Genomic DNA, 23,006 nt, shown 5'->3' with positions numbered 1-23,006 from the left:
CTTGAAATATGAAAAGTAAATAACATATCTCTCATGAAAATATGCTACACATAAACTTTTAGTTTATTGCTTAATGTAGAAGACTAAAAAGTAAATTGAAGTTAAAAGAGCATGTGTTTTCAAACCAGTCCCAAAAGCTTTTCCATATAAACATATTTACCTCTTGCTGCTGGGTTGTAGTGTAGGGGAGCCTTGGCTTAAAGATTGATTTAAACACCTTTAAACATCTATGAATAATAGATTCTACATTTGTAAAAATCTTAATAACTATTCTATCAAAAGGAACTTGGAGGATCAAATGAGAAAACACTCTCCCTCCATGGAACAAAATGTCTTCTACTCATCTATTTTGATTTTGTTTGGTGCATAATTGTGCATATTTATGCAGTGCCATATGATACACAGCTCCTTGATCAGATCACAGTATTTAGCATGTCTGTCCTCTATATTTGTCAATTCTTTGTGGTGTAACATTCAGAGGTATTTCTTCTACTTGTGTTGAAACATATAATACACCTGTATTAACATTAGTCACCTTCCTCTGCTTCAAAATATCATGATTTATCTCTAGAATCCAGCTCTAACTTTCAACCAGCTGACCAATCTCTGACCATAATCCCCAGACCCCCATCCAACCTCTTATAATGACAATTCTTTTTTTTTATTTATTTTTTTATTACGTATTTTCCTCAATTACATTTCCAATGCTATCCCAAAAGTCCCCCATACCCCCCACACACACTTCCCTACCCACCCATTCCCATTCTTTTGGCCCTGGCATTCCCCTGTATTGGGGCATATGAAGTTTGCAAGTCCAATGGGCCTCTCTTTCCAGTGATGGCCGACTAGGCCATCTTTCGATACATATGCAGCTAGAGACAAGAGCTCCGGGGTACTGGTTAGTTCATCATGTTGTTCCAACTATAGGGTTGCAGATCCCTTTAGCTCCTTGGGTACTTTCTCTAGCTTCTCCATTGGGAGCCCTGTGATCCATCCAATAGCTGACTGTGAGCATCCACTTCTGTGTTTGCTAGGCCCCAGCATAGTCTCACAAGAGACAGCTATATCTGGGTCCTTTCAGCAAAATCTTGCTAGTGTATGCAATGGTGTCAGCGTTTGGAAGCTGATTATGGGATGGATCCCTGGATATGGCAGTCTCTAGATGGTCCATCCTTTCATCACAGCTCCAAACTTTGTCTCTGTAACTCCTTCCATGGGTGTTTTGTTCCCAATTCTAAGAAGGGGCACAGTGTCCACACTTTGGTCTTCATTCTTCTTGAGTTTCATGCGTTTAGCAAATTGTATCTTATATCTTGGGTATCCTAAGTTTTGGGCTAATATCCACTTATCAGTGAATACATATTGTGTGAGTTCCTTTGTGATTGTGTTATCTCACTCAAGATGATGCCCTCCAGGTCCATCCATTTGGCTAGGAATTTCATCAATTCATTCTTTTTAATAGCTGAGTAGTACTCCATTGTGTAAATGTACCATATTTTCTGTATCCATTCCTCTGTTGAGGGGCATCTGGGTTCTTTCTAGCTTCTGGCTATTATAAATAAGGCTGCTATGAACATAGTGGAGCATGTGTCCTTCTTACCGGTTGGGACATCTTCTGGATATATGCCCAGGAGAGGTATTGCTGGATCCTCTGGTAGTACTATGTCCAATTTTCTGAGGAACCGCCAGACTGATTTCCAGAGTGGTATCCAATATATATAAAGAACTCAAGAAGGTGGACTCCAGAAAGTCAAATAACCCCATTAAAAAATGGGGCTCAGAACTGAACAAAGAATTCTCACCTGAGGAATACCGAATGGCAGAGAAGCACCTGAAAAAATGTTCAACATCCTTAATCATCAGGGAAATGCAAATCAAAACAACCCTGAGATTCCACCTCACACCAGTCAGAATGGCTAAGATCAAAAATTCAGGTGACAGCAGATGCTGGCAAGGATGTGGAGAAAGAGGAACACTCCCCCATTGTTGGTGGGATCGCACGCTTGTATAGTGACAATTCTATACCACACTTTTGAAACGAACTTTGTTAGATTCGACATATGAGAGAGATCATGAAAAATATACCAGATTTATGCCGTTTATATTCATCTTTTTCTTAACAAAAAAACTATCTTTATCCAAATATATGTGCATATACATATATTATGTATATAAAATATATTTATAAAGCACCAAAATTCTCTTTCTGAAATGAAATGGGTGTGTTGACTAGTTTTATGTCAACTTGAAGTAATCTATAGAGTCTCTCCTGAGTTATCTTTAATCTTTACATTAGTAGCGATTTATCTAGCAGGCCTGGGACTCCAAACCAGCTTGTCTGGGGCACTTGTCTGTCAAATCTAAATTGACTATTATAAAGTCTTATTAATAGACCTCAGAATCATAAAAATAAACCATTTCTAATGCAACTAGCCAATTAACAGGAAAACATTATAAATGAAAATATGTTATAAATTTGTGGTAAAAAAAAATCAAGTCTCAATGTTAATTTTTCAATTCATAAAGAAAACATGGGATCGTGTGAGAGTCTCTGCTTGGGGTGTCCTTCCTAGCAAGCCTCATCATGGGGAAAGTGAAGTAACATTTGCATCAACAACGTTTGATGTAGGGGAGCGCAGGGTTGCCTGACACCCGCCAGCTACCTAAGACCCCCGCCACAGGATTTTGGGACTTCTGGTGAGTGGAGCACAGCTTCTGCTCCAATCCAATTGCGCGGGACCTGAGAATGCATTAGTTAGGGAAGCAGAAAACGGCCTGAGTAGGGCCACAGGCCTCATCCGGCCGGATCAGTGCCGGGGTAGCAGGAGCGCAGGGTTGCCTGACACCCTCCAGCTACCCACGACCCCCGCCGCAGGATTTTGGGACTGCTGGTGAGTGGAACACAGCTTCTGCTCCAATCCAATTGCGCGGGACCTGAGACTGCATTAGTTAGGGAAGCAGAAACCGGCCCGAGTAGGGCCACAGGCCTCATCCGGCCGGATCAGCGCCGGGGTAGCGGGAGCGCAGGGTTGCCTGACACCCGCCAGCGACCCAGGACCCCCCGCCGCAGGATTTTGGGACTGCTGGTGAGTGGAACACAGCTTCTGCTCCAGTCCAATCACGCGGGACCTGAGACTGCTCTGGTTGGGGAGAGAGAAATCCGGCCTACATAGGGCCACAACCCTCTTCCGGTCAGAAAAGCACCAGGGCAGCTGGGGCGCAGGGTCAGCTGACACTCGCCAGCTACCCACAACACCCACCACAGGATCTTAAGACTTCTGGTGAGTGGAGCACAGCTTCTGCTCCAATCCAATTGCGCGGGACCTGAGACTGCATTAGTTAGGGAAGCAGAAACCGGCCTGAGTAGGACCACAGGCCTCATCCGGCCGGATCAGCGCCTGGGTAGCAGGAGCGCAGGGTTGCCTGACACCCGCCAGCTACCCACGACCCCCGCCACAGGATTTTGGGACTTCTGGTGAGTGGAGCACAGCTTCTGCTCCAATCCAATTGCGCAGGACCTGAGACTGCATTAGTTAGGGAGGCAGAAACCAGCCTGAGTAGGACCACAGGCCTCTTCCGGCTGGACCAGCACCGGGGTACCATCAGCTACCCACGACCCCCGCCACAGGATTTAGAGACTGCTGGTGAGTGGAACACAGCTTCTGCTCCAATCTTTAAACAGTGACAACGATAACAACTAACCCCAGAGATTACCAGATGGCGAAAGGTAAACGTAATAATCTTACTAACAGAAACCAAGACCACTCACCATCATCAGAACCCAGCACCCCCACTTCGCCCAGTCCAGGGCACCCCAACACACCGGAAAAGCTAGACACGGATTTAAAAGCATATCTCCTGATGATGATAGAGGACTTCAAGAAGGACTTTAATAACACACTTAAAGAAACCAGGAGAACACTGCTAAACAGGCAGAAGACAATAAAGAGGAAGCACAAAAATCCCTTAAAGAATGGCAGGAGAACAATGCTAAAGAGTTACAAATCCTTAAAGAAAAACAGGATAACATAATCAAACAGGTAGAAGTCCTTACAGAAAAACAGGAAAACACATCCAAACAGATGATGGAAATGAACAAAACCATACTAGACCTAAAAAGGGAAGTAGACACAATAAAGAAAACCCAAAAGGAGGCAACACTGGAGATAGAAACCCTAGGAAAGAAATCTGGAACCATAGATATGAGCATCAACAACAGAATACAAGAGATGGAAGAGAGAATCTCAGGTGCAGAAGATTCCATAGAGAACATCGGCACAACAATCAAGGAAAATGTAAAATGCAAAAAGATCCTAACTCAAAACATCCAAGAAATACAGGACACAATGAGAAGACCAAACCTACGGATAATAGGAGTGGATGAGAATGAAGATTTTCAACTCAAAGGACCAGCAAACATCTTCAACAAAATTATAGAAGAAAACTTCCCAAATCTAAAGAAAGAGATGCCCATGAACATACAAGAAGCCTACAGAACTCCAAATAGACTGGACCAGAAAAGAAATACCTCCCGACACATTATAATCAGAACAACAAATGCTCTAAATTAAGATAGAATACTAAAAGCAGTAAGAGAAAAAGGCCAAGTAACATATAAAGGCAAGCCTATCAGAATTACGCCAGATTTTTCACCAGAGACTATGAAAGCCAGAAGATCCTGGACAGATGTTATACAGACACTAAAAGAACACAAATTCCAGCCCAGGCTACTATACCCAGCCAATCACTCAATTAACATAGATGGAGAAACCAAAGTATTCCACGACAAAACCAAATTCACACATTATCTCTCCACGAATCCAGCCCTTCAAAGGATAATAACAGAAAAAAACCAATACAAGGACAGGAACCACGCCCTAGAAACAACAAGAAGATAATCCCTCAACAAACCTAAAAGAAGACAGCCACCAGAACAAAATGCCAACTTTAACAACAAAAATAACAGGAAACAACAATTACTTTTCCTTAATATCTCTTAATATCAATGGACTCAACTCCCCGATAAAAAGACATAGACTAACAAACTGGCTACACAAACAAGACCCAACATTTTGCTGCTTACAGGAAACTCATCTCAGAGAAAAGGATAGACACTATCTCAGAATGAAAGGCTAGAAAACAATTTTCCAAGCAAATGGCATGAAGAAACAAGCTGGAGTAGCCATTCTAATATCTGATAAGATTGACTTCCAACCCAAAGTCATTAAAAAAGACAGGGAGGGACACTTCATACTCATCAAAGGTAAAATCCTCCAAGAGGAACTATCAATCCTGAATATCTATGCTCCAAATACAAAGGCAGCCACATTCATTAAAGAAATTTTAGTAAATCTCAAAGCACACATTGCACCTCATACAATAATAGTGGGAGACTTCAACACACCACTTTCACCAATGGACAGATCATGGAAACAGAAACTAAACAGGGACACAGTGAAACTAACAGAAATTATGAATCAAATGGATCTGGCAGATATCTACAGAACATTCTATCCTAAAACAAAAGGATATACCTTCTTCTCAGCACCTCATGGTACCTTCTCCAAAATTGACCACATACTTGGTCACAAAGCAGGCCTCAACAGATATAAAAATATTGAAATTGTCCCATGCATCCTATCAGATCACCATGGACTAAGGCTGATCTTCAATAACAAAATAAATAATAGAAAGCCAACCTTCACGTGGAAACTGAACAACACTCTTCTCAATGATACCTTGGTCAAGGAAGGAATAAAGAAAGAAATTAAGGACTTTTTAGAGTTCAATGAAAATGAAGCCACAACATACCCAAACTTATGGGACGCAATGAAAGCATTTCTAAGAGGAAAACTCATAGCTCTGAGTGCCTCCAAAAGGAAACTAGAGAGAGCACACATTAGCAGCTTGACAACACACCTAAAAGCACTAGAACAAAAGGAAGCAAATTCACCCAAGAGGAGTAGACGGCAGGAAATAATCAAACTCAGGGGTGAAATCAACCAAGTGGAAACAAGAAAAACTATTCAAAGAATCAGCCAATCAAGGAGCTGGTTCTTTGAGAAAATCAACAAGATAGATAAACCCTTAGCCAGACTCACTAGAGGGCACAGGGAAAGCATCCTAATTAACAAAATCAGAAATGAAAAAGGAGACATAACAACAGATCCTGAAGACATCCAAAACACCATCAGATCCTTCTACCAAAGGCTATACTCAACAAAACTGGAGAACCTGGATGAAATGGAGAAGTTCCTAGACAGATACCAGGTACCAAAGTTGAATCAAGATCAGGTTAATGATCTAAACAGCCCTATATCCCCCAAAGAAATAAAAGCAGTCATTAATAGTCTCCCAACTAAAAAAAGCCCAGGACCAGATGGGTTTAGTGCAGAGTTCTATCAGACCTTCAAAGAAGATTTAATCCCAGTTCTTCACAAACTATTCCACAAAATAGAAACAGAAGGTACTCTACCCAACTCATTCTATGAAGCCACAATTACTCTGATACCTAAACCACAAAAAGACCCAACAAAGATAGAAAACTTCAGACCAATATCCCTTATGAATATTGATGCAAAAATCCTCAATAAAATTCTTGCTAACCGAATCCAAGAACACATCAAAACAATCATCCATCCTGACCAAGTAGGTTTCATCCCAGGGATGCAGGGATGGTTCAATATACGGAAATCCATCAACGTAATCCAGTATATAAACAAACTCAAAGACAAAAACCACATGGTCATCTCGTTAGATGCGGAAAAAGCATTTGACAAGATCCAACACCCATTCATGATAAAAGTCTTGGAAAGATCAGGAATTCAAGGCCCATACCTAAACATGATAAAAGCAATCTACAGCAAACCAGTAGCCAACGTCAAAGTAAATGGTCAGAAGCTTGAAGCAATCCCTCTAAAATCAGGGACTAGACAAGGCTGTCCACTTTCTCCATACCTATTCAACATTGTACTTGAAGTCCTAGCCAGAGCAATTCGACAACAAAAGGAGATCAAAGGGATACAAATTGGAAACGATGAAGTCAAAATATCACTTTTTGCAGATGATATGATAGTATATATAAGTGACCCTAAAAATTCCACCAGAGAACTCCTAAGCCTGATAAACAGCTTCGGTGAAGTAGCTGGATATAAAATTAACTCAAACAAATCAATGGCCTTTCTCTACACAAAGAATAAACAGGCTGAGAAAGAAATTAGGGAAACAACACCCTTCTCAATAGTCACAAATAATATAAAATATCTTGGAGTGACTCTAACTAAGGAAGTGAAAGATCTGTATGATAAAAACTTCAAGTCCCTGAAGAAAGAAATTATAGAAGATCTCAGAAGATGGAAAGATCTCCCATGCTCATGGATTGGCAGGATCAACATTGTAAAAATGGCTATCTTGCCAAAAGCAATCTACAGATTCAATGCAATCCCCATCAAAATTCCAAATCAATTCTTCAACGAATTAGAAAGTGCAATCTGCAAATTCATCTGGAATAACAAAAAACCTAGGATAGCAAAAACTCTTCTCAAGGATAAAAGAACCTCTGGTGGAATCACCATGCCGGACCTAAAGCTCTACTACAGAGCAATTGTGATAAAAACTGCATGGTACTGGTATAGTGACAGACAAATAGACCAATGGAATAGAATTGAAGACCCAGAAATGAACCCACACACCTATGGTTACTTGATCTTCGACAAGGGAGCTAAAAACATCCAGTGGAAGAAAGACAGCATTTTCAACAAATGGTGCTGGCACAACTGGTTGTTAACATGTAGAAGAATGCGAATCGATCCATTCCTATCTCCTTGTACTAAGGTCAAGTCTAAGTGGATCAAGGAACTTCACATAAAACCAGAGACACTGAAACTTATAGAGGAGAAAGTGGGGAAAAGCCTTGAAGATATGGGCACAGGGGAAAAATTCCTGAATAGAACAGTAATGGCTTGTGCTGTAAGATCCAGAATTGACAAGTGGGACCTCATGAAACTACAAAGCTTCTGCAAGGCTAAAGACACCATCAATAAGACAAAAAAACCACCAACAGATTGGGAAAGGATCTTCACCTATCCTAAATCAGATAAGGGACTAATATCCAATATATATAAAGAACTCAAGAAGGTGGACTCCAGAAAGTCAAATAACCCCATTAAAAAATGGGGCTCAGAACTGAACAAAGAATTCTCACCTGAGGAAAACCGAATGGCAGAGAAACACCTGAAAAAATGTTCAACATCCTTAATCATCAGGGAAATGCAAATCAAAACAACCCTGAGATTCCACCTCACACCAGTCAGAATGGCTAAGATCAAAAATTCAGGTGACAGCAGATGCTGGCGAGGATGTGGAGAAAGAGGAACACTCCTCCATTGTTGGTGGGATTGCAAGCTTGTACAACCACTCTGGAAATCAGTCTGGCGGTTCCTCAGAAAATTGGACATAGTACTACCGGAGGATCCAGCAATACCTCTCCTGGGCATATATCCAGAAGATGTCCCAACCGGTAAAAAGGACACATGCTCCACTATGTTCATAGCAGCCTTATTTATAATAGCCAGAAGCTGGAAAGAACCCAGATGTCCCTCAACAGAGGAATGGATACAGAAATTATGGTACATTTACACAATGGAGTACTACTCAGCTATTAAAAAGAATGAATTTATGAAATTCCTAGCCAAATGGATGGACCTGGAGGGCATCATCTTGAGTGAAGTAACACAATCACAAAAGAACTCATACAATATGTATTCATTGATAAGTGGATATTAGCCCAAAACTTAGGATACCCAAGATATAAGATACAATTTGATAAATGCATGAAACTCAAGAAGAATGAAGACCAAAGTGTGGACACTGTGCACCTTCTTAGAATTGGGAACAAAACACCCAGGGAAGGAGTTACAGAGACAAAGTTCGTAACTGTGATGAAAGGATGGACCATTTAGAGACTGCTGTATCCAGGGATCCGTCCCATAATCAGCTTCTAAACGCTAACACCATTCAATACACTAGCAAGATTTTGCTGAAAGGACCCAAATATAGCTGTCTCTTGTGAGACGATACCGGGGCCTAGCAAACACAGGAGTGGATGTTCACAGTCAGCTATTGGATGTATCACAGGGCTCCCAATGGAGAAGCTAGAGAAAGTACCCAAGGAGCTAAAGGGATCTGCAACCCTATTGTTGGAACAACATGATGTACTAACCAGAACCCCGGAGCTCTTGTCTCTAGCTGCATATGTATCGAAAGATGGCCTAGTCGGCCATCATTGGAAAGAGAGGCCCATTGGACTTGCAAACTTTATATGCCCCAATATAGGGGAATGCCAGGGCCAAAAGAATGGGAATGGGTGGGTAGGGAAGTGGGGGGCGCTATGGGGGACTTTAGGGATAGCATTGGAAATGTAATTGAGGAAAATATGCAATAAAAATATTAAAAATCAAAAAAAAAAAAAAGAAAACATGGAAAGAGAAAAAACTCAGAACAGAAGAATATTATATATACGTGAAGTGTTTAATAACTTACTGAAACATTTAAGCTGTAACAAATACAAATGTACAAGAGCACAATCTAAACAGATCCATGAACTGTCAGGAAGTAAGTACACATGGAACTTAGTATGTAAGAGCGATAGCATTTATATGACAAAGAAATAACTTATTCACAGATTATGTGGGAACTTAAATACCAGTAAGGAGAACTGCAATTGAATTATCTTACCCCTTACAACACAGCAAATCCAAGGTAACACAAAGATTTAGCTGTAAAAGACAAATCAAAAAGAAATACAGAGGCAATAACTTCATAATCCCACAGTGGAAAAATAACTTCTTCCAAATTTAACTCAAGCAAGAAAATAAGATCAGCAATAGTACAGACAAAAGGTAGATTAAATTATAATGTTTTAAATTTGATACATAGAAAATTTTAGCATAATTTAAATCAAAAGACAAATAATAAATTGACTAAGAATGCAACATAGATTATAAGTAGTGTAATAAGATTCGTTAATATATAAAAACCTTTCCTAAATCATCAAGAGATACCTACTAACACACAAGACAAATAGTTAACAAATACATGAAGTGCCAAAAATATTAAAATAGAATTTATGTGATTCCATCTATGTAGAAATGTTTACATTGTTAACTAAGCTGTCATGTGGCAGAGAAAAAAACATTAAAACAATTCAAAATTAATGTGCAAATCAAGCTTTTAATTGCTTAATACAACATTAGAAGCAAGGGCCTAAACTGGAATTTCTTCCCCAGCCCCTTACAACAGTTCTTCCCCATAGCAATTATCAGTAAGGACAATAGATCTGCATGGAAGGGGTCCCAGGTAAAAGGCCAGGAATTTACAAGGCAAATTAGAAGCTTCTATGCTGTGGTCAATAAACCCTGCTGCAACAATGCCTTAATGCAACAAGGATTTCTCATTGATGTAAGTGTCTAACATGAGCCAGTAGCTCCTCCATAACACCCAAAAGTCATGCAAAGGTCTTCCTTTGCTACATTATCCATGAATAGCTACATTGCTTTAGGCAGTAAAAGTGCATCCTCTTTTTTCAGCCATCACTGACCACTTCAGTGATATGAGTCCCCTGAGATGCTGAAACCTTTATGATAAATTTCAGCCATGGAAATTTCCTTGGAAGATTCTGTGACTGGAAGACTGAGTACCACTGCTTCTCCAACACAATCTTGTCACTGGAAGATAAGAAACATTTTCTGATCTTTAGATAAAAATTCTTTAGAATAATTTACTGGCTTCTCCCCCCCCCCCCATTATTAAGGGGCTAAGGATACATGTTAGTGGTAGAATATTCACCTGGGTGCATGAAACCTGAGTAAAGTATGCACTTAAAATTTTTAGAGAATTAATTAAAAGCAGGTTACTTCCATTTAAAAAAATAGGCAGAGAATATTGAAACTAAACACAAATATTAGCTGTTGGATCCTAGTCAGCTTGCTTTGCCTACATGGCAGAGGCATTTGCTCTTGTCTTCCATGCTTCCCTGGCACTTGGCTGGGATGTCTTTGCCAAAGGCCTGTAAGAAGTGTATCATGTCAAGAGCAAAGCAATTAGATAGCATAGTGCAGCATTCAGTTCTTTCAGTGGTAGGTGGGAAGCCTACAATTTGACACAACAGAGTTACAAAGTTCTGGAAGCTGGAGACTCTGAGTCAACATTTGCAAGAAAGCAGCTGTGGAGGTTGACCAGATGTCCGCTGAACTTGCATAGATGAGAAGTCATACTGCATATGTTAAGCTACTGTCACTGTGAGTCTATTTGCTACCATAGCATAGACTTTTCTCCACTGACAAAACTGCTCCCAGCTTCAGAATAAATCTTAAAAGTCAGTTTTCATGTAATTCAGCTATCTACTTGTATTATCTATTCTATATTATAGTAAATATAGATGGGAACCTGGTGCGTACTAGATGTGATTAGTACTTTTGGCTCCTTTATGGGTTAGTTTTCTATCACCTTCTCTATCACCCTATTTCACCCTAGCATATCTCCAACACTAGGTAGGAAAGTAAGAATATTAGAGGGGACGAAGGGGATGATATCATTAGACTACATCCTGCTGATTAGGGGTGTTGAGTTCCATGGGGCGAGTTTGATCTTCACCATCAGGGTATCTAATATCTTCTTCTCATCTCTTTGTATACAACTACTTGACAACTTAAACAACAGCAATCAGCAACCAGCAGCAGCAGCAGCAAGAACAGGAGGAAAACAAGAAGGAGGAGGAGGAGGAAGAGAAGGAGGAAGAGCCTTTCTCAGGGCTCTAGCATTTATATCCCCTTTCAAGTGTCCCCAGCATCCCAAAAAACATATACTTGCAGAAATTATCTGCAGCTGGCAAAATCACACAAGAAAATCACACAAATTGTAGTCAGCTGCTGTGAAGCACCCTCATATCTCACACCTGGGATTAAAGCAAAAAACATATTCAACATATTCCTATAAGATATCTCTCTCTCTCTCTCTCTCTCTCTCTCTCTCTCTCTCTCTCTCTCTCTCTCTCTCTCTCTCTCTCTCTCTCTCTGTGTGTGTGTGTGTGTGTCTGTCTCTCTCTCTCTCCTCCGTGTGTGTCTGTGTCTGTGTGTGTAGAAGTATTAAAGTCAGACATAGATAGAGTATGGAAATAAAGCATTATCTTCCTAAATAGGGTGTTATCCATGCTAGGAAAATTCTCACCCACTGTATTACATCCATAGCCCTCTTTTTACTGTGTGATACTATTTCACTAACTTTTCCAAGCAGGCCTTGAACTCTTGAACCTCCCTGTCTTTGCCTCCCAGTTATCTGGATTAAAGTCCTATACTTCTGTGCCCAATGCCTTCATTATACTCCAATAACCACCTGTTAGATATCAATTTTGTATAAAACATCTGCTAAATAGGAAGTTAAAGATCAGTAAGAAAAAGTTCAGTAAGAAAAGTGCCATTGAATGCCTATCTGGACAGTGAAGACAGGCATGCCCATAGGCAATTACATACTGTGTGAATGCTTAGACAGAAGTATGAATGAGCTGATGTAGGAATCCAGACAGAGCTCATTCGTGTGAGGAGGATCATGGGAAGCACCTCAGGAATGTGGCACCTACAGAACAAGAGGAAGGCTAGCTCTTTGTTTTATAAAGAGGTGGTTTTCAAATACACATTTTGCTCTTTTACTCAGTTGGAATTGTATGCATGTCAAGGAGTTTGTTCTTGATAAAAATAGGCACAAGATAGAGGCTTTGTGAGTGTCAGAATTTCAATTTGTTCTAGATTAGAAAGGATAGACAAAAAGAAACTATCAACTCTTACCCCATATCCTGGATTACTATTTATTTCTATATGTTATGTGACAAGGTCAGTAGCAATTTTAATTCATTTTTTAATATTTTCATACAATTGAATATATTGTATGAAAATACAATAGATGCTTTTTCTCTTCCACAATTTTTCTCAGATCTTCCCCATATCACTTCATACCTAACCTCAGAACTAACTCTCTTTCTCTCTCTCTCTCTCTCTCTCTCTCTCTCTCTCTCTCTCTCTCTCTCAAAAACAAAATGAAAATCAACACAAATGTGTTGCGGCCCGCCCGCGGTCCACAACACGAACGGTTCAACTGAGAATGGCAGTTCCCTGCAAAGAGAGGTAACTAGATAGGGCGGAAGAAACAATGGAGTCAAGACAACATTCGGATCAAGACTCAATTTAATATTTCCAGACACTCAGTTTATAAAGGAAGGGGGAGGGAACCCAATTTCCCGCCAAGTAACTCAGGGTCCAGTAGCAGGACGAACACGTGTGTGCCTTCAGGCAGCAAGGTCAGGTTCCAGCAGTGGGCGTGGCAGGACGAATGAGCCGGTAGCTCCACCCTAGAGCAGGCAGGTTCCAGGCTGGGGGGAAGGGAGACCACATTTCCCCCCATTAGATAACAAAACAAAAATAAAATAAAAGGGGTGGCCTGTGGCAGAAAAATTATCTATGTTCAATAGTTCTGCCTGAGTTCCTAGGGCTAAAGAAAAAACCTATTTCCGTGGGATTCCCTAACTTTTCTAATGGTAAACTGTATCTGGCTGAGACTGTCTTAAAAGCACTGACTGACTAGCAGCCTACTGGGCTGTAGGCTCTGACTTTATAATGCTAATTAGTGCTGAATAAGTAGCTACCTGTTTGCCTTTTAAGTAGGGCGTTGGAACCCTGGCTGAGTTTAGCTAAACAATTTTAGAATAACACTGAACTGATAATTATCCACAATTTTGGGTGACAGGCAGGGGAAACAGTGAGAAGCGATTAAGACTGGCTGGCTCCTAGTACAAGGCCAATTGGCTTTTTTATTTTTTGGGTGGGAGGCAGTGAAGGGCTTGCTCTTACAACAGCAAGGTCTCCAATCTCTCTCCCCCCTATTAATTAAGTTTAAATAGGCAATGCTTAACAGAGGTGATCAAAAGATTTTCTCATCCGTAGATGAGTGGGCCTTTAACCTTGACTTGGGTGGACATTAACCTGATTCCTCCCGTGAGTATTGTAACAACTCACATCTGTGGCTCTTGGTATCTTTTGGGGAGGGGAGGCAGAGCCGTAAGTATTTTGGTTTTTAGCTGGAGTCAGATACCAACCTCTTTCAAATCAGGTGTGTCGCACAGGGAACTCAGAAACGGTCAAATTGGACCTTCCCTCCGCAGTGATCTCCTGCGCCAAGCGGTACCCATACCGTATTCATATGATTATGAATCAGTATCGCAATTCTGAGTTATTGCGAGGCCTCTATGTGAGACTTGTCAACCTCAGATTTAGCAAGGCCTAGACAAGAATTATGTCAGTATTAACACCATTAATTTTGGTTAAAATAGGAGCTGAAAGCCTTTCCTCTTCATCCCTGTTATTCCCAGTAGCCTGAGGAACTAAGGACACCTTGCAGTAACAGCAAGGGTGAAAAGCCAGAGGCCAGTTAAGGGACTAAGCCTATATCTATCAAAATAAGAACTAATCTTTGTAAATATATATGAAATTTCTACTTCCCTAGCTCTCCTGGTAAATCTAAATCTTATCTTAGACTGAAAAGCCACATGCTGGGATGTCCCTGGAAGGGAGATTAGCAGAACCACCTGTTTGCTCTTAGGGGCGGGGCGGAGAACCGGAGAATGTAGATTGACCTGCTTGAGAGAAGGAAGAATACTAAACAATTAGAGTGTAGTAATGTAAATTTTCTGTTTGGAGAAGTCAAGGTACTTTATTTAGATGCAAATTGTAAAGCTAAAGTTTATCTCCGGCCTTTTGTAGGGGAATTGGCTCAGAGGAAACAGTGTTTTTTGAGAGCTTCCACTCCCAGCTCAAGAGGAATTTTAATCTTTAGAATGATACTTACGAGGAGAGACAGGTGTTTACCTGACGAATTAATCTCTCTGGTAGCCACCGTGCTTCATCTTCATCTCATGAAAAAACACAAACCGAACCTCTTCCCCAGATTAGAACTGGATCTGGACCCTTCCATTTATTAGTCAGGGCGTCCTTCCATTTTACCAATGCATAAGAATTAGAAGTAACTGGGTGCCAGTGGCGTTCCGCTGCAGACTGACCTTTAATGTCAGTTTGCAAAAAGTTTAGGACAAATAAGGTAAAGGCAAGATGAGCCTTTGGTGACCTTGGTCTTAGGACAATTACTTCTAAAATGATCCAAACTTCCACAATTAAAGCATGCATTATTTTCTCGTTTCCTCGAGAACATTGCTTGCGCGTGGGTTCCCTGCGAGAACTCGCAGGAAGGCCCGATGTCTGCGCAAAGACGGACATATCCCGCCAAATCTGTCTGTCCCTTATGCAGTTGAATTGCAGCTCGGCAAGCTGCGTTAGCATTCTCATAAGCCAGCTGCATAACAAAGGGACTACCTGTGTCTGGACTTCCAAGGATTCTACTAGTGAAGATCAACAGCCTGTCCACAAAGTCCTGATATGGTTCATCAGAACCCTGCCGAATGCTAGCTAAACTTCCACTAGCATCTCCTTTAACTGGCAACTTTCCCCAAGCACGGCGTGCAGCTGTCGCAACTTGCACGTACACTGCAACGGGAAAATCAATCTGATTTGTCTGTCCCTCATATGGACCCTCTCCTAAAAGCATGTTGCTATCCCAGTCTGGGTTACCAGCGTGAGCATTAGAAGCAGCAGTTTTCTTACTGGCGTCTCGCCATTCAGAATCCCAAAGCAAGAAATCTCCTCCTGACAGGGTAGCCTTGGACAGAGTCTTCCAATCTGAGGGGGTTAAGTTTGACTCCGCCACTGTGTCCAGTAATGCTTGAGTGAATGGGGCTGAAGGACCATATTGCACAACAGCTGCCTTTAACTCTTTTAACAACTTGAAATCCAAGATCTGGTAATGTCTGGTCCTAGCATCTTGCTGATCAACTGCCTCGACCACAGGAAAGGCCAGCGTATTAGACGAATTCTGTCCTTTCCCACGAGTCTGACTAACAACTCTTTCTAGCGGCACCTGGTGAAGTACAGAAGAGTTACTCTTCTCCGCTTCTGAGATCTTTTTTAGTTCCCGAAGCTCATTAGTCAGCCTCTGAAGCTTAATTTCAAATTCTAACTCGATTAGCCGTGTGTCCCTATGCGTAGCACCTCCCGAAGTGGTGACTATGGGTGAAGCGGGAGATTCGCAAGAGGACCAATTCTCATTAGGGTAATGGGCCATTCCTCTATCTGAGTGATTTTTGTTAAAATTCAGTCCACCATCAGAGTTTCCACAATTATCAATTTTTGAGTTAAGAAGATCTTTTCCTGAGGAGGCCTTCTCTGATAGGCACTCCTCCTGAGATACCACAAGCTCCGCCTGAGGGCAATTTAGCCCTGGGGAAGTTGCATTTTTTATAGCATCATTTACAAGCGCCCAGAGACCTAGGGTAAAATTATCTGTCTGAGCGATATTCAGGGCCTCACCAACTTTTTCCCAGGTTCCACAATCTATCGTTTCTTCTTCTTTGAACCATGGACAACAGCTATCTATCTTATCTAAAAAATTTCTTACTAATTGTACTTCAAGCCTTACTCCTTTTTCCTTAAGCAACTCCTGAAAACTAAAAACAATTGCCTGATCCATGATTTTGAACCCTTCTTTCTTCCACCTAAGCAGTTTTCTAAAAAAAACTGCGGCACACCGCCTGTCTCCGTATCTAGTTCCGATTTACGAACTGCTGACCCCAAGTAGAACCAGTGTTGGGTCAGCACTGCTTCAAACTTGTTCGTATCCTACTGCATCCTCAGCAACATTTTACAAAACTGAAATTTTTTAGGCTAGCGCTAGCATGTGTACCTGTCCGTTGCTCCAATGCTCCTCCGATACGACGATTCTTTCCTTTCTTGTGGAGCTCCACACAGCAATCGTTTCTCTTAGCATCTCTCTGCCATTCTTCAGGTCCCAGTTCTGGCGCCAACTGTTGCGGCCCGCCCGCGGTCCACAACATGAACGGTTCAACTGAGAATGGCAGTTCCCTGCAAAGAGAGGTAACTAGATAGGGCGGAAGAAACAATGGAGTCAAGACAACATTCGGATCAAGACTCAATTTAATATTTCCAGACACTCAGTTTATAAAGGAAGGGGGAGGGAACCCAATTTCCCGCCAAGTAACTCAGGGTCCAGTAGCAGGACGAACACGTGTGTGCCTTCAGGCAGCAAGGTCAGGTTCCAGCAGTGGGCATGGCAGGACGAATGAGCCGGTAGCTCCACCCTAGAGCAGGCAGGTTCCAGGCTGGGGGGAAGGGAGACCACACAAATGAACAAAACCCAGCATGACAAAAAATATCAAATCAAATAAAATACTCACCACAAAAACATTGAGTCTTCTTTGTGTTGAGCAACTACTTCTAGGCATGGGGCTTACCCAGGAAGGTGGTTGACATTCCCAGTGACACTCCAATGGAGGAACCTGAGTTTCCCTTTCACAGGAGGGATTGCTTGTGATCCCTGTTAAAGGTGGAATTTTAGTGCCTTCTCACTACTGGGAATTTGTCGGGTTTGGCAGGTGAAGTCCTGTCAAAGACTTTGTGAGTTTATATATGTGTTTCAGTCGTGTTGTGTCTGGAAGTCATGGTTTCCCTATGGAAATGAGTATGTGGGTTTATCAAAAAGTTGAAAATTGATCTGTGAAAAGATCCTGCTATACCACTTTTAGGCATATATCAAAAGCACTTGAAATCTTACTACAGAGATACTTGCTCATCCATGTTCCTTGCTCTAGACATAATGACCAGAAATCAGAAACAGACTAGTTCTCCATCAAATGATGAATGCATAATGAAAATGTGATACAGTCAACGATGCAATATTATTCACCTGTTAGAAAAAATGGAATTATGAAATTAACAGATAAATGGATGAAGCAGACAACAGTCAGCCTGAATGAGGTAATGCAGACCTAAAAAACAAATTTTGTATGTTTTTTCATATATTGAAACTTTAGATATGTGTGTTTCAATATGAATAAGCATAAAGATTAGATGTAGTAAGGGACTAGGGTAGGGGACCCTCTAAGGAAAAGGAACTAGAGTACAGAGTTAGACAGAGATAAAGGGGAAACTAGAATAGAAAGATTAAACGAGCTTGGGAAACAGAGGGCAGGGGAAAGCAGGAATACAGGGCAGGATGACTGAATCTAAAAGACTTTTGAACTCAGATGGAAACCAACTTGCAGAAGTTTCCTAAAATGTGTATATATATGAAAGGAATTTACAGAAATTTTAATGCCAGTAATATTCAAGATGTATGGCCCAACAGTTCTGTAACCTGAGCAAGTGCTTGAAGCCAGATTTTCTTAGCTCTGATATACTAGTTGGGAAACTGGATAAGTTACTCAACTCACTATGCTTCTGTTTCCTGAGGAGTACAATGGGGAGCTAACTCAACAGAACCTCCTCTCCATCTGCTGTGAGAACACAATGTGCTGACACAAGTGTGTAAACTGTCTGGAATGGTGAATGTTTGCAGAACTAGGTGGCTTTAGGAAAATTATAAGACTTTAAACACAGTGGTTACTTAATGATATTAATAAACTAAGAAGTAGTCATTCCCCAGTAGTTCCATGACAAAGAGAACTAAGAACAGAGCTGAGTAGCTATAGCACCATCAATGCCAATCCATTCAGTGTTCCTGGGCCTCTTTCATTTAAAAAATGAAAAACTTCTTTACTGTTTAAAAATGTCTATGATAAGTGCAGACATTAATAGTCTATCAAATTCCTGTCTATAAGAGGTACTGCCTTAGGTTAGGTTTCTATTGCCATGAAAAACAACGATGACCAAAGCAACTTGAGGAAGAAGTGGTTTAACTGGCTCACATTTCCACAACACTTTCTCATTGAAAAAAGTCAGGACAGTAACTAAAAAAGGGCAGGATCCTGGAGGCACAGGCTGATGCAGAGGCCATGGAAGGGTTATGCTTACTGGCTTGCTCTTCATGGCTTGCTCATTCTGCTTTCTTATAGAACCCAGGATCACCAGCCCAGGGATGGTCTCACCCACATTGGACTCTGTCATCAATCACTAATTTTGAAAATTCCCTACAGGATTGCCTGTAGCCTGATCTTATGGAGGCATTTTCTTAATTGAGGCTTTTTCTCAAATGACTTTAGCTTGAGTCAAATTGACATAAAACTAGCCAGCAGAGGAACTTTTTGTGGGGAAAAAAAAGGAAATAAAAAATAATAAAACTGATTGTAAAACCCATGATCAGTACATCAACTAAAGTTATCTACTAATTTTAACTTGTTTGATTAATTTTAATGGTTTTATTTTAGAAATGGATAAAATGAATTCCAGAAATATTAACATTAACCACCTTTAAAAGAAACAATGACAGGGCTAGAGAGATGACTCGGTCAGTAAAGAGCATGCTACAGAAGCACAAAGATCTAATTTCAGATCTCCACCATATATGTACAAGGGTAGCACACTGGCTTACACTGTAATCCCACCAGTGAGTGGGTGGAGAAAAGAGTCTCCCTGGAACTCAGCTAGCCAACAATCATGCTGAATAGGAGAGTTCCAGGTACACAAACATGAGGAATGCAGCTCAGATACTTAGAACCCATAAAATCCCAGGTGTGTGTGGCATCCTGCCTGTAATTACTGCCTCAGAGCATAAACACAGAGAATCCCCAGAGCATGTTGCCTAATGTAACTAGTCCTATTGGCCAGCTCTAAGTTTGACTGAGATTCCAAGAGACACTGCTTCTGTGAGAAAAAACAGTAGAGAATGACTTTCCACATCAGCCTCTGTCCTCCACGTCCACATACATGTACAGGCATGCACATCCTCGTGAATCAAGTGTGAATAGAAAACAAACACATGTGAAAATGAGAAAACACTAATCAATCAATCAACAGATGTAAACTAGCCCAACTGGACTTTATATTCAATCATATGATTATTACAAAATGTAATACACTGAAAAACTGAAGGAGAAAATAGACTCAATGAGTAACTATAAACCTGGAAATTAATAAATCAGAATTTTAAGCATGAGTTTAGCTCTGATTTGCATTATGTTAACCTTCGTTTATTATTTTGGGATTGCTCATACTCTAAAAAACAGAAAAAACAGAGCAATTTGTAAGGATATCGATCCTACCTGCTGCTGGAAGATGCAGAAATTGTCATAAAGTTTGCTGGAATGGCAAGAACCAGAATATTTTTTTAAAAGCATAAAACCATAATACAGTGTTCTATTTATAATTTAATAGCAAATTCCAGTATTGCTGTGAGCTAAAGAAAGAATAGAATCACTTGCAATTGAACAGTTGATGAAATTTCCCAAGCTCAGCTGTATCTCATTACACCAAATCCTTAGTTACTAAGGTATGCAACCATTATAAGAAAAGATTACACTGTTAGAAAGTATGTTGACTTTCCCTCGCCCTGAATTATCTCACCTGCTTGGTTCCTAACATCATTCGAACCCTTCTAAGGTTAAATTGTGTGTGTGTGTGTGTGTGTGTGTGTGTGTGTGTGTGTGTGTGTGTGTGTGTGTGTGAAATCAATGTTCAAAGTGAGATTGAAGTTCACAAAATGTGAAAAGCTATTCTCTTTATGGCAGCAGAATTCTATTCCACTGATTCTTTTTCATGACATTTTTAAACAGCTCCTGTTTTATTTAAACAAAAATAAAAGTCTGATGCCAGGATATTGGTATTATAAGGGGCAGTGAAAAATATTGCATTTCACAGTAGACTCTTTCATTTGAAGTGGTGATCGAACCAATTTGAGATGTTTATTCTCTATTCTACAGCAGAATCTAGAGACCTTACTCTGTACTTTTGTGTGTAAAAACCATTCGGCTTCTACAAGTTTACAGGAATTTTATTGTCTAGTCTGAGAGCCAATAAAACAGCATCCAACTACAAGATGAAAAAATAAAGAAGGCAAAAGCATCAGCTCCAGCTGTCAGCTCTGTATTTTTTCTCTGTAATTCGTGTCAAATTTATCTCCTAAATATAGACCTGATAATGAAATTAATTCATTACTTCAAACATACCAGAATAAAGTAGGAGAGGCCAACAATAGAGCAAAGACCAATTTGAGATCCACATAAATGTGCTTGATTTTGACAAGCAGCCACACCTTAATCTGGTTTCTCCAAATAATTCCAAGCTATTAAAGCAAACAGAGTAGGAGGCAGAAGTTTGTGCAAAGAGAGACTGAACAGAAAGTTGTGCACTGGTTAAGAGTCAAGTCTTTAAAAATGTAAACACATGCAAATGAGTTTTAACTTTAATCTACTGAATATTTCAAGCCAGAGTCAAACAAAATAAAGTGAGTGTTTTGGAAGATATTATGCCTTACAGTCAGAAATAGGAATCAAAATGCTAATATTTAATCTGGGAGACATTAATGAAGCTAGGACAGACCAATGACAATGAAAAGTAGAAAAATTAAAATATTAAAAAATTTTGATGTGTGGATGCGTCCAACAGTCAAGAGCCACTTTCTCAGAAGCTGAGAATGATAACACAGATAGGAAATCTCCAACACTCGGAATTTGCATTTTGTCTATCACACTGAATAACTTAGTGCAGAGAAATGCTACTGATAAGAGACGTCCAGAACATCTACTATGTGTCAAGCAGTGTTTGAGAAACTAATACAACATTGAAACAAACTCTACTTTAAAAGGGTGAATAAACAAACTGTGGTACATCCAGACACTACAGTTTTATTCAATAGGAAAAGAAAGAAAATGATGAATATACGAGCTCTTAAGCCATTAAAAGATACAGAGAAAGTTGAAATGCATATATGTTTAAGGGAAAGCTGCTGTTGTGCAGCTATAGTCTATAAATTGAGACATTCCTTCCTAGAGAGAAAAAGGAACCTTATGAGACTCAAAAGACAAAACTTAGAGTACACAGGAAGTTCACAAGACCTGCAAAATTCACAAGGACTCTCCCAGGATTATATAAATAGTAACATATACTGGCAAGAAGAGCCTCTCCCACCAACAGAGCTGCTTCCAAGCTATACAGGGAGCCCCTAGCATTGCAGCCAGCATTGGGGGTCACAGTACTTCAATGAACTCTTTAGTGATGCAGTTGCCATTGAGTAAAACATGCTCCAGTAACCACAATGAATTCGCTGGATAAATAGGCTAGTCTTGAGCGGAATCATCTATTGCCTAGTAGTGCCCTATTTGGGGTGAATAGATATTTCTTCATGTCTCTGTAGGCAACATCAACATCACACAATAAAAGCTGATATGAAAGGCTACATTATTCTAATTATACTTCATTGTGTGAAAGAAAAACCTGTGAAGACAATAACAAGAGAAATGGTGAGAAGCATTTGAGAATTCTTCACAACATTTACTCAGTTTGTGAGCCTAAAGCTGTTCTTAAAAAGATAATCCTATTTAAAATAAAATCACCACTTATAAGAATTAAAACTGATCAATAGTTGGAGAGAGGGTGATAAGTTGGAAAACAGATGGTTTTAGATATTGGAACAAATTCTCCATAACACTACAATGCTGGATATATGACATGCCACACTTGTCTAAAGCTACACTTAGACAACAGCAGGAATTAGTCCTACAAATTCTGGACTTTGCGTGATTATAATATATGAGTTCACCAATTGTAACAAACCTATCAGTCTCATGTCAACAACTGATAGGGAGACAGAATAAGCAGAAAATCATATCTGCAGCAGAATTCTGGGCTGCGTAACTATCTAAAACTTCCCTAGCAATGTTTCCAGGGGAGAAGAGTGACAAACATTCATATATTCAAGGAGAATAGGTACATGTTTTAGAAGAGCAAGACAAAGTGTACACAAAAATGAACCATCTGGTTGCCAGTGTACTAGCAGGAGACTAAAGAAGTGGTTACTACTATATATAAGTGGGTGGCACTGACTATCAATAAAGTTACTATTACACAGGCAGGTTTGTGTGTGCTAAAAATTCTTGTTTGATTTGTGATCAGGATCAACCC

The sequence above is a fragment of the Mus caroli genome, unplaced genomic scaffold (assembly GCF_978045245.1).
Source record: "Mus caroli unplaced genomic scaffold, Mus_caroli_1 scaffold_12, whole genome shotgun sequence".
NCBI lineage: Eukaryota > Metazoa > Chordata > Mammalia > Rodentia > Muridae > Mus > Mus caroli.
The sequence above is the reverse complement of the archived record's forward strand: the minus strand, read 5'-3'. Positions refer to the sequence as shown.